At 39.5% G+C, this 13,479-nt stretch overlaps 1 protein-coding gene across 11 annotated transcripts in view; it reads left to right on the top strand.

Moving 5' to 3' along the window:
* Positions 1 to 13,479, top strand: part of TBC1D5 (TBC1 domain family member 5) — a 590,707-nt gene that overhangs the window by 131,155 nt on the left and 446,073 nt on the right. Inside the window, exon 1 of one of the 11 annotated variants that reach the window (XM_058433545.1) lies at positions 8,651 to 8,866. The exons of the other annotated variants lie outside the window; for them this stretch is intronic. The gene's annotated coding sequence lies outside the window, so the exon portion shown is untranslated. Of the gene's footprint in view, positions 1 to 8,650; positions 8,867 to 13,479 lie in introns of those variants that run through there. 11 annotated transcript variants of the gene reach the window in all.

Below are 13,479 nucleotides of genomic sequence, written 5' to 3'. Positions count from 1 at the left end.
AGTCAGGAAACAACAGATGCTGGAGAGGATGTGGAGAAATAGGAACGCTTTTACACTGTTGATGGGAGTATAAATTAGTTCAACCATTGTGGAAGGCAGTGTGGCAATTCCTTAAGGATCTAAAACTAGAAATACCATTTGACCCAGCAATCCCATTACTGGGTATATACGCAAAGGATTGTAAATCATGCTACTATAAAGAAACATAGACACGTATGTTTATTGCGGCACTGTTCACAATAGCAAAGACTTGGAACCAACCCAAATGTCCATCAGTGATAGACTGGATTAAGAAAATGTGGCCCATATACACCATAGAATACTATGCAGCCATAAACAATGATGAGTTCATGTCCTTTGCTGGGACATGGATGAAGCTGGAAACCATCATTCTCAAGAAACTATCACAAGGACAGAAAACCAAACACTGCATGTTCTCACTCATAGGTGGGAATTGAACAATGAGAACACTTGGACACAGGAAGGGGAACATCACACACCAGGGTCTGTTGTGGGGTGGGGGTTGGGGGATGGATATCATTAGGAGAAATATGTAATGTAAATGACTTGTTGACGGGTGTAGCAAACCAACATGGCACATGTATGCCTATGTAACAAACTTGCACATTGTGCACATGTACCCTAGAACTTAAAGTATAATAAAAAAAAAAAGAAGAAAAAAACGGGGGCTTTGTCATCCCTTATGTATTCTAATTGTTACTTGCATATAGAAGTGTGACTTTTTTTTCGTGTTCATTTTGTATCCTGCTACCTTACTGAATTCTTTTGTTTCTTGAGTTTTATTTTCAGTTTTCTAGGATTTCCCAGGTATTCCCTCAGGTCATCTGAAAATAGTTTTATTTCTTCTTTTCTAGTTCTTCTATGTATAATTATTTTCTCTACTAGTTTTTTTTTTTTTTTTTTTTTTGAGTTAGAGTGTCACTCTTAACACCCAGGCTTGAGTGAAATGGTGCGATCTTGGCTCACTGCTACCTCCACCTCCCAGGTTGAAGGTATTCTCCTGCCTCAGCCTCCCGAGTAGCTGGGATTAGAGGCGCATGCCACCACGCCTGACTAATTTTTGTATTTTTTTAGTAGAGATGGGGTTTCTCTATGTTGGCCAGGCTGGTCTCGAACTCCTGACCTCCAGTGACCCACCTGCCTCAGCCTCCAAAATGCTGGGGTTACAGGTGTGAGCCACCGTGCCTAGCCTCTACTCGTTTTATTTCTTCTTTTCAATTCTTTTTTTTTTTTTTTTTTTTTTTTATGAGACAGTGTCTCAGTCTGTCACCCAGGCTGGAGTAAAGTGGCACAATCATGGCATACTGTAGCCTAGACCCCTTGGGCTCAAGTGATTCTCCCATCTCAGCCTTCCAAGTAGCTGGGACTACAGGCACACACCACCACACCCAGCTAATTTTTTTTATTTTTCGTAGATAAGGCGTTTCACCATGTTACCCAGGCTGGTCTCCAACTACTGGGCTCAAGCAGTCTAGTCGCTTGGCCTCCCAGTGTGCTAGGATTAGGGGTGAGCCACTGTGCCCTGCCTTCTTTTCAATTCTTATTTCTTAATATTTTCAGTGTTCTGTAGCCTAATTTCATCAACAAATATATTCAGAATAGAGTAGTATTGGGCATCCTTGCATTGTTCCTGAAGTTAGTGTGGATGAATAATGTTTAGTGAGAACAATCAATGGTAGAAAAGATAGAACTACTTGAGATAATGCCTTATTCTTAGCATTTTATAGGCATTATAACATAGAATCCTCCATAATATTTCACTTTTTTTTTACAGGCAGCTTTTTTGAAGGACTTATCTCTACTTTGCTACCTTTTCATCTTCGTTTTCTCATCTCCCATTGTTATTCCTTATAGGATAGCACTCCACTCTGGTTTCTCAGTTGTCCAAACAGGTACCAACTAAAGTTGCTATTGAGACTTCCAAGTTGCTAATTCTAATGGATCTTTTTTCCCCCCATCTTAATCTTGCTTTTCCTCTTAGTATCATTCAGCATTGCTGATCATGCCTTCATCTAAGTATACTTTTCCTTCTTGGCTTCTGTAAACATCACATTCTTCAGGTTATTTCTTCTTAGTCTTCTCCATTAGTTCTTCCTTCTCTGCTTGACTTCTAACATCGGCATGTTTTAGGCCTCTTCTTTTGAAATTCCATTCTCTCTTCTTTTAAAGTCTATTTGTTCTAGATCTTTAAACACATTTGAGGCTTAAAGTATCAGCTGTATTACATTTATTCTAAGAGTGACATCTCTAGTCAACACCTGTCTTCTGAGATCAGGATTTATGTCTGCCCATCTGCTATCCATTTTCACTTTGAGATGTCAAAGTCACTTTACAATATAAGTTCTAATCCCTCCCCAGACACCTCCCTTTTTTAGTATCATCATATAACCCACTGCATAAGCTAGAAATTTAAGATTTCATTTTTGATTTTTCTTTTTTCATTCATCATCTTTATTCACTTCATTATCAAATTCTGTTGAACTTCACTCACCATGCCCTCCAGTTTTCTCTAGTTTTATCGACTGATTGATTGAGATGGAGCTTTGCTCTTGTTGCCCAGGCTGGAGTGCAATGGCATGGTCTCGGCTCACTGCAACCTCTGCCTCCCAGGTTCAAGCAATTCTCCTGCCTCAGCCTCCTAAATAGCTGGGATTACACGCACCCGCCACCTCGCCCGGCTAATTTTTGTACTTTTAGTAGACATGGGGTTTCACCATTTTGTCCAGGCTGGTCTCGAACTTGTAACCTCAGGTGATCCACTTGCCTCAGCCTCCCAAAGTGCTGCGATTACAGGTGTGAGCCTCCATGTCCGGCCCAATTTTCTCTAGTTTAAAGGAGAGACTTTTCTGCTAGAAGAAACATCATGATTTATGTGTCTGTATATATTCTACCAATTATAGCCATCTTTACATAGAGACATACCAGTAAGATTAGAAGTAACCTTAAACTATCTTGTTAAAGATACTGATTGCAAGAATAAGGAATTTGGGTGGTCGCTTAGTGCTTATTAGTAAGAGATCAGATTACTTTTGCAGCACTTAATGAGATTGAAAAAGTGGGAAGAGGCTGGGCGCAGTGGCTCATGCCTGTAATCCCAGCACTTTGAGAGGGTGAGGCGGGCGGATTGCTTGAGGCCAGGAGTTTGAGACTAGCCTGGTCAACATGGTGAAACCCTGTTTCTACAATGCATACAAAAAAATTAGTCATGCATGGTGGAGCATGCCTGTAGTCACAGCTACTTGGAGTCTGAGGTGAGAGGATCACCTGAGCCTGGGAGGTTGAGTCTGCAGTGAACCATAATCACGCCACTGCTCTCCAGCCTGGGCCACAGAATGAGACTCTGCCTCAAAAAGAAAAAGTGGGAAGAGATGCCAGATGAGATGACTAGTTAGGAAGCTAGCAGTTTTAGCAGCTTAGTCAAGAGATATTAAATGCTTATATTTGGATATGATACTGGAAAATGAAAGACAAATTTGAGAGATACTGTAATGTTATTTGATAAAAACGGCAACAGCTTGAATCTGAATGTACAGAAGAGAGAATTACTGAAGACTCACAAGGTTTCCCCACAAGATGACATATGTAGAGTAAAGGTTTTGGAGAAAGGTAATGAGTTGTTTGTTTGAGATACTGAGTATAAGGTGCTGGTATGGAATGTCAGGTGGAGACATTTAGGGAATGATTGGAAGTGGTGAGTGGGTTTCTTCTTCGGTCCTAGTTTCCTCTGATAGTATACTGACTATCCAAGGCTGTGTTGAGAAGTCCTTTTAGGCTGTGTATAGGCAACTGGCAACCTCTCTCTTGGGTGTTGTGTCTTTGCCAGCCGTGGTATGGGTCTTGGGATCCAGGCCAGAACTATAGATAAAAACTCGGGAAACTTCCTCAGAGGATGATAGTTGAAGGCATGAAATTTGAATGGGACTATGAAACTTCTTCCCCAAACCCCCCAAAAAGATAAGGTGAGAAAGCAAGTAGCCAAAGATAGAGCTTGGAGAACCCCTATGTGTTAATAAAGTGGTGACATTAGGAAAAGAGTCAGAAGCTGACAGCTCAGGTCGGTGGTTAGAAAGAAAAATTATAGAAACGAGAGGAAGAAAATTTAAGGAAAGAGGTCCTGGTTATTAGGGCTACAGTGTAATCAAGGAGTATAAAGGCTTGGGGAAGGACATTCATCACATTTGAACCATTCAGAGAACATTTTTCTTAATTCTAAAAGGGCAGGAGTTGTATAACAAGGAGTTTGTACTCTTAAGATAATGTTAAAAACAGATGTCCCGTTACAGAAAGTGAGGATAGTTTTTGACCAGTTAAGTAAGCAGCTAATACTAGTATTTAGCTAGACTTTGAAAACGTTCATAAAATGTGAAATAAGTAAATGATAATTTCAAAAATCCACCTTGGATTGGAAGCAATTAGGGATAGGAAATGAAAAGTATGGTAATTAGGCCCTTTTGAATGGAATGGTGTACATAAACATGGGAATCTTCTGGAAGCATGTCATAAAACATTACAGATTTCCAGATGATTCTGAGATCTAGGAAGCAAAATACTGGTTAAATAAGTGGTAAGGAATAAGTGTAGGAATACCACTGGAGGCTGCAGAGCTGGGTGGGGAGTTGGCAAAGTACTCTCACTTTTGGCAGCTACAAAGTGATACTCTTAAGTAAATTGGGCTGGTTTGCTAAGAATAATGATTTGTGACTGGTTTATGCTGATTTAGGAAAGAAACAGGATATATTGGATATATTTTAGAATCCCCCTGCTTCTCAACCCCCCATGATCTGGCCAAAATGGCAACTAAAAGTTTATTGTAATTACAGAAGCAATTTGGTATAGGAGTAGAAAGCGATGAAAATACAACAGATCTTCTGAGAAGGGAGAAAGAAATGTTATTTCCACTCTTGTCAAACGTTAGCATTTAATACATTGTGTAATTCTAATTTTGTGACTCTTAATGAAGAGTTAATCCAACCGAAGAAGACAAATGAAAAGGAAAGGAATAATCATGAATATTAGGGAAAGTAGACATACTAAATGAAAATCAGGAACCTAATTTTTACGTATATAGTCACCAAAGTTTCTGAATTATCTTACTAAACCTAATAAAGTGCCTATAGATCCTCTTGGGTATCCTAAAGTGACGATCATGTCAGAAAATATGGCAATTTTCCCCCCCTTTTTACTCATTATGTGTTTTGTTTCTTTTTTTCATCTTACTGTGCTATCTTGAAGTTTTATTACAGTTGAATAAAAGTGATGATAATGGGCATCTGTGTCTTACTCTTTTTTTGTTGTTTTTGAGACAGAGTCTCGCTCTGTTGTCTGGGCTGGAGTGCAGTGGCAAGAACTTGGCTCACCACAACCTCCACCTCCCAGGTTCAAGCGATCCTCCTGCCTCAGCCCCCCTAGTATCTGGGATTACAGGCACGTGCCACCATGCCTGGTTAATTTTTGTATTTTTAGTAGAGACGGGGTTTCGCCATGTTGGCCAGGCTGGTTTTCAACTGATTAAAGGGCAGTGCTTCTAATGTGTCACCACTGTGTATTATGTTTCCTGTAGAATTTTGGAAAGATACGTTTATTTCCCTTGATCACATTAAGGTGGTTTTCTTCTAGTTCTAGTAAAAAGGTTTTTTTTCAGTTTAAAAAATCATGAGTGGTGTTGAATGTCAGAATAGTTTTTCTGAATCCACTGAAATGATGCTGTAGTTTTGCTCCTAATGGGTTGCCTAAAATGCAGTGTTTTAATAACAGAAAACCTCTAGTAAACTTCAGAAACAAGGAGGACTGTTAATCCTGTTCTTCAACAAGTGAGCAGTTATTTTTCTTTTTGATTACCATAGGTTCTATTCTGGATACTGTAGCCTATGTTGTGTGTTTGTGTGTTTTTGGGGGGGGGGTATGGGGGGGCAGGGAATTGCATTTCTTCAGAAGTCAGCAAGAATGATGCTGAATAGGGGACTAAAAGGGCCCATTATGAATTTGCAAATGTACTGAAGCTTTTTTTTTCTTTAAGCTCAACCTTGGTTTGTTTCCTTCATAATCTCTGATAACTGCAGGTTTCAAATACAAAAAGAAAAAAATTTATAGTTAGATCCAGGTGTATTAAGTTACCAGAATGAGGAGAGAAAGATTGCTAATTTGGATTCAAATTTATGTTGAGTTGGAAGTAAAAGCTGGAGGGAGACTGCAAGCTACCGCGGGTCATTATATAAAGCTCTAAAAAGGATTTTATTCCAATTTTATTCACTACTATGTAAGGATATTTTTGTTAATTTTTTTGCAGTACACACTAGATATTATTGAGAAAATATTTTAAACTGCAGTTTGTATTGATGGATTGTATTATGTTCATCTAATACTACCTTTAAATTTCTTGTACATAATGAAGTTTTAACAATTATTTTTGGTAAATAGTCATCTGACTTTTTAGATCATTTTTCTTCTATGAGATATCTGCATATTACTTTCAAAGGAGATATTCTGGAAAATCACTGATTTTAATCTAATAGTTAACAGCAGATAACTATATCTGGTTAGTTTAAACCATGACTAATTATTCTCTTTGGTAAAATTGAACTAATTATTATAAAGGAATTTGATTAAGCCATTTCTTATCAGTTTTTTCCTCTTATTATGTTGCAAGACCTATCTTGAGCTGGGATTTTCTGTTTTATCTGAAGCTGTTGGTGTGTATCAGGATCGTTTTTTGGGAGTTTTGATATTATTTACTGGCTTTTGGTTATTTTTTGTTGTTGTTTTTCAGTATAGAAATGACCTCTTTGTCAAAGTGTGTATTTTGATCCTAACAAAACAATTTTAAAAACCCATGAACTGAACCTTGTAAAGGTTTAATATTATAAAATGCTATATTTAAGTTTTCTTTCCTGAAGGATATTCTCTCATATTTAATTATACTGAATTAAGCATTTCTTATGCTGCTAATTTTTATTTGTATATTCTAAAAATTGTTATAAAAAGTCACCAGTATCATTATTACTTTTCTTTTGCATTATCATTAGTTACACTATTCTTGCTTTATATGTATTACAGATAGCCAAAGGTTTGAGTAAAAGAAAATAAAAATACTTTCCTTTTTTGGACAGGGTTTCACTTTGTTGCCCAGACTGGAGTGCAGTGCAATCACCACTTACTGCAGCCTCACATTCCTGGGTTCAAGCAATCCTCCCAATCCTCCCAGCAGCCTCCTGAATAGCTGGAACCACAGGCGCATGCCACCATGGATGGCTAATTTTTTAATTTTTTTGTGGAGCTGGTGTCACTCTATGTTGCCCAGGCTGGCCTTGAAGTCCCTGGGCTCAAGCAATCCTCCCTCCCTGGCTTCCCAACGTGCCTGAGATCACAGGCATGAGCCACTGTATGCAGCCCTAAAATACGTGTGGTGAAAATATTTTTGGTAAAAATTAGACTCCAGCCTGGGCAACAAAGCGAGACTTGGTCCCCCCCTGCCCCCACCCCGAGAATAAAAGCCAGAATAAAAGAATGGCTTTTATTCTGGGGGCTGCTAGTTGGCTCTTTTTGTGGTTGTTTCTGGATCATCTGCTAAACAAGCAGTGGGCTATTCATGAGTTTTCCGGGAAAGGGGTGGGGAATTCCGGAACTGAGAGTTCCTCCCCCTTTTAATCATATAGAGTAGATTCCAGATGTTGCCATGTCATTTGTAAACTGTCTTGGCACTGGTGAGAGTGTCTTTTACCATGCTAATGTATAAGAACCTTAAGGATGACCAGAGGTTGCTTTGGTTGCCATCTTGGTTTTTGTATATTCTTCTGGCTGCTTTACGCATCTCATTTTACCAGTGGGGTCTTTGTGATTTGTACCTTGTAAAACCAGTTCTGCCGAACTCCTGTCTCATCATGAGAGAATCACTTGAGCCAAGGAGGTTGAGGCTGCAGTGAGCTGTGATCGTATCACCACACTCCAGCCTGGGTGACAGAGCAAGACCCTGTCTCAAACAAAACAAAAAAACTTAAGAATCTCTTTGGAACTCTTCCTGTTTGCGCCTATTTTCTTTAGGGAGAGGATACAGATAGTCCACAGATCTGAATTTTCTAGGGAAGTTTGCTATTATTTAATGTTAGTATGCTAATTTGGTACTTGAAGACTTACTTAGGCATTTGTCTGTGTTCATTCCACATTCATACTAGTGAGGCTCAGGATGTATTTTGGTTCCGTCTGGCCAACCTGCACACTGGCTTTAAGGATTTAAGTGAGGAATGCCGTTAAAAAATCTGATTCTCGGCCGGGCGTGGTAGCTCACGCCTGTAATCCCAGCACTTTGGGAGGCCGAGATGGGCGGATCACAAGGTCAGGAGATCGAGACCATCCTGGCTAACATGGTGAAACCCTGTCTCTACTAAAAATACAAAAAAATTAGCTGGGCGTGATGGCGGGCGCCTGTAGTCTCGGCTACTGGGGAGGCTGAGACCGGAGAATGGCGTGAACCGGGGAGGCGGAGCTTGCAGTGAGCCGAGATTGCGCCACTGCACTCCAGCCAGGGCAACAGAACGAGACTCCGTGTCAAAAAAAAAAAAAAAAAAAATCTGATTCTCTCATATTATGGCATAATCAAGAGTAACATTTTGAAAAAAGTCTAGGAATTGTCATTTAGAATGTTTAATCTTAATGCTCATCACATTGACTGAAGCACAGAGCTTAGCTATCTACATTTTCAGAGAGAGCTTTCTTTTAGTACTGAGCACCAGCGATCGTGTATTTCGGAGTGAAGATAAGTCAGAGGAAATCAATGTCTGAGCTCCATGAATCACACATTTCAATATTATGAGCGCATGGGTGTAGAAGACACGAACTTCAGGTTTCCAAGGTATTCCATTGAGACAGATAAGGGAATCACTTTAATTCACCGCATGGGTTTTGATACACATTACTGATAGGTATACTTAAAGGCATTGTCGTGTTGTATAAAGGTTATGGGTCGTGGAATATCACAGACCTGAGTTTTAGTACCATTTACTGGCTGGCTGCAGTGGCTTACACCTGTAATCCCAGTACTTCGGGAGGCCGAGGCGGGCGGATCACGAGGTCAGGGGATCGAGACCATCCTAGTTAACACGGTGAAACCCCATCTCTACTAAAAATACAAAAAAATTTAGCCGGGCATGGTGGCAGGCGCCTGTAGTCCCAGCTACTCAGGAGGCTGAGACAGGAGAATGGCGTGAACCCAGGAGATGGAGCTTGCAGTGAGCTGAGATCGTGCCACTGCACTCCAGCCTGGGCAACAGAGCGAGACTCGGTCTCAAAAAAAAAAATTAAAAATACCACTTATTAACTGTGTAATATTAAATACGTTAGTTTACTTAACAATGCCTACATTTCTTCATCTGTATAAGTGGGAATAATGTTAATAATAATGTGGGGTTTCCCCCCCAGAGAGTTGTATGGGAATTAAATGAAATGATAAGTTTCTAAAACACAAAGTGGAGTCCAGGATATCTTCCTGCACCCTCACCCCAACCCCAGGTATCCTGGGCTAAGGAATTAATCTCATTAGGCATTGCTCACAAGGGCAGTTATAAGTTTAAAAGTTCATTTTACATATTGGTAGTCTTTTGTTTGTTTGTTTGATTTTGAGACGGAGTTTCGCTCGTTGCCCAGGCTGGAGTGCAATGGCGCGATATCGGCTCACCACAACCCCCGCCTCCCGGGTTCAAGCGATTCTCCTGCTTCAGCCTCTGGAGTAGCTGGGATTACAGGCATGTGCCACCATGCCCGGCTAATTTTGTATTTTTTAGTAGAGACGGGGTTTCTCCATGTTGGTCAGGCTGGTCGTGAACTCCCGACCTCAGGTGATCCACCTGTCTGGGCCTCCCAAAGTGCTGGGATTACAGGCATGAGCCACCGCACCCAGCCCATATTGGTAGCCTTTAGATGAGGGCATTTCTGAATGTTTCAATGAAAGGTAGTTGTTATTTCAATGATTATATAGGCTACCATGTTTAAAAGCAGCAACAGTTTTAGAATAGGTAACCAATCTTCAAGGCATTTTTCCTTCCAGCATGTGTTTAGGAGATGGCCCAGAATTTATTCACTTATGGGTGGTCCTGTAGGGAGGACTGGGAAGGCTATTCTTCTAAGTAGGATTACCAGTCTTCTTGAAATTCATCCTTGTAGGAGCATGGTAGTTAACCATGAATTTACTATCACCTCCTTATTCTGTAATTTGGATAAGAGAATAAACTGTAAAGACAAACACAAAAGATTTCAAGGATTATTTTTAAAAAAGATTGACTTTGGGCAGTTTTTTTTTTGTTTTGTTTTTTTTTTCGCTGGTCTTTCCAATGTCCTAAGGGCTAGGTGCCTTATTTTGGCTTCTGCTCTTGGAGAGTAATAACCAGTTGACTTAGAGCTTTTACTGAATTTCGAGAATCCAAAATAGAAAATATTAAACTTAAAGAAAAAAAGTTATGACTCCTTTTGGTTATAAAACCAAAAGTCTTGTCATATTACATCATTTTCATAATTTCCCTCTCGTTTCATTTTACTGCTTTATAATAGTTTAACCTCATCGAACATTTTTCTTATGAAATTTTGAATATTATTATTTTTAAACATTTTATTGCAATGAGACCACAGTAATAATCTTGCATGGAATCTTTAAATATTTTAAAGGTGTTTTTGAAGAATACCTTTAAAAATTATCCTTAGTAGCAAAAAATGACATTAGCAATGTGAATTAATTCACTGCTGATTTATTGAGCTAGCAGACAGACTGAAACACTAGCATTAATAAATACATGTGACCTTCATGTATATATTTTACTAGTTTGTTGGAAACCTACTAAACAAGTAATCAAAATGCAAACCTGACAATTCAGTTGGTTTATTTACACCTGTCACCTCCATTATTAACATAACATGTTATGTGAATCAGAGAGATCACAACTTGACAACCTTTAAGAGAGCATATTCATTTAGAGATATGTCTAGGTTTGAAATGCTGTTTAGAACCAAGGGGACTTTCTCAAAATCTCAAATACCTGTGGAATTAGTGGTAAGATCTATTTTCTCAGCTTCAGTTTAGTCAGTGAATTCAAATTATTTAATGTTATAAAAGTTAGCAAAATTAGAATTGATATCATTCACTCATTCCTTTATCTTTAACATACCTTAATTAGGGGTGCAAGATACTGCGGTGGGTTTTGGGGACATGTAGTATCCTGCTTTTTTTCCCTAATCAACCTTTTCCCCATCCCCCTCGTTTCTCTTTTATATCTTTTGAGATGGGAGAGTTCCCTTGACCCCTAGGCAGGACTTGAGACAGGGGTGTGGCTTGCTTACTTGGCCGCCACCTTGCTCAAGCCCCTTGCAGGAGGGGGAGCATGCAGGCGATCGAGAGCCAGAGCTGGGGTGAGCACTTTTGGGCTCTTCCGGCCCCATGACAGGGTCTAGGGGTGTGTTACAATTAATACTGTCTTTGCAGTTGCCATCCGCAGACAGCTAAGTGTTAACCAGCTCAATGGAAAGTCAGGGTGACAGCATTTTGTACACTGCCCTCATTGTACCCGGGTTCTTGTTCGGCATCCAGGAAGAATCAAGTCATGTGGACTTGAAGGATGTGGAGATTTTATTGAGTGATGGAGGTGGCTCTCAGTGGAATGGGGAGCTGGAAAGGGGATGGGGTGGGAAGATAATCTTCCCCTGGAGTTCAACCGCCCCCAGCCAAACTCCGACCATCCCCAACCGAACTCCTCTCGACCTTCAGATGCTTATTCTCTTCTCTCCTCCTCTGCTGCGCCTCTCTGCTCTTGTGTCAGTGGAGTTGGGGGGTCTTAACGGGTACATGATGGGTGTATGGTGGGCCAGGGTGGTTTTGGAAAAAGCAACATTTGGGCAGAAAAACAGGGATAACTGTTCTCATTTAGGGCCGTGGTTTCCAGGCTTGAGGGTGGGGCCTTTGCTGGGGAACATCCCTCTTTTACCCAGTACTTCCCTGCCTCCTGTCCGTATCACTTTCATGGCACAAATAACCTTCCTAATGCCTAGATTAGAAACCTTGGAAATTTACTAAACTTACTTTTGTTATTTCTGTAAGTACTACCATTTCTCTGTTCTTTTGTTTCTCAGTCTTCCATAGCCACAATTCTAGTTTGGTTATTGGTACTGTACCTGGCCCTTAAAGCTATCTTTCTCACTAAGTTCCTGATAATTATTCAACCATTTTGAAATCCAGTTTAGATTTCCTTTATTTTTTGTGTGAGGGAGCTAATAGGCAGTGAGATCAATAAAGGAAGTGTGGCAGTAAAGTAAGTGATGGAAAGTGATAAGCCAAAAGCAGAAAAGATATATCTAAATTACTGAGTCATTTGAAGAGCTAACTTGCCTGTTTTGTCTCTGGTTTTAAATAGTGTTGCCCTCTTATTTTCTAAGAAGTAAAGCATCCTCAGAATTCCAGAATGACTTGGGACAGTGACTACTTTTCCTTGGTTTTCTTGCAATACGAAACAATTTTGGTTTGGTTTGAGATTTTCTTTTTGCAGTTTGAGCAAAATGGATTACAGTGTGTATTGGATAAAAGGTGACAGACAGGTGATATTATAAAAAGGGAATAGATTTAAAAAAAGAACTCTGAAACAAATGTTATAATTTAAGGAGTAGTTAATGAGATGCAGAATAATAAGTCTGGAACTGAGAATTTAGAATACAAAACAAAGTTATGAACAGTCCTTAAAGTTTCCAGCCCATTTAATCCAAAATAATTTCTTCAAAAATCTTGTTTTTATCTTAGTTCCAAGGACATACTTAGAAGAAGAGAATCCTTTAATGTAAAATATACTTGTCTTTTCATTGTGTTGCAAAGAAGTCAGTTTTGAAAACTCCCATGCCTTATGCCTACCACAGGAAATGAACAAAGACTAATGTAAGCTTAAGGGAATTTTTCATCTCTTGGAGTCAAGTTGAATCTGCAGCTTCTTTAGGGAAACCATAGTTCCTGAAATTTTCTCACTTCTCAGACAATTTGACTAGTCTTTAAGATAGGAATAAACCTCAAGTGCCCAAAGCAATTCTAAGAATTGACCCAGCCTCTTTTGGCCCATTTAAATAGAGTGATGGGCTGGTGGGGGGGGCGGGGAATGGCTAACTTATTTCTTATTTTAAGCTAAATTGAACTTGGTATCCAGAGCTTGAGCCTATATGGAACCAGGATATATAGAAGAGAGGTTACCTTGTTGGCATCAGGAGTGATATTGGAAGGTACAATGTTTGAATTTCAAAAAAATTCTCGTTTTACGTTATACATGCATTAGTTTTTGTTCTGCATGGAGCTTAGGGTAGTGTGGGATCTAATTTAATACCAACTATGGTTAGTGGAAAATGACCGAGTATTTGGGACAAAAATGTGTTATATACTAATATGAGATGAAGAGTCATTTTGGAAGTTATGTTTTAATTATTAGAACACCTTGGAAGTATTTCATT

This window comes from Hylobates moloch, unplaced genomic scaffold (assembly GCF_009828535.3).
Source record: "Hylobates moloch isolate HMO894 unplaced genomic scaffold, HMol_V3 SCAFFOLD_22, whole genome shotgun sequence".
Classification (NCBI taxonomy): domain Eukaryota; kingdom Metazoa; phylum Chordata; class Mammalia; order Primates; family Hylobatidae; genus Hylobates; species Hylobates moloch.
The sequence above is the reverse complement of the archived record's forward strand: the minus strand, read 5'-3'. Positions and strand labels throughout refer to the sequence as shown.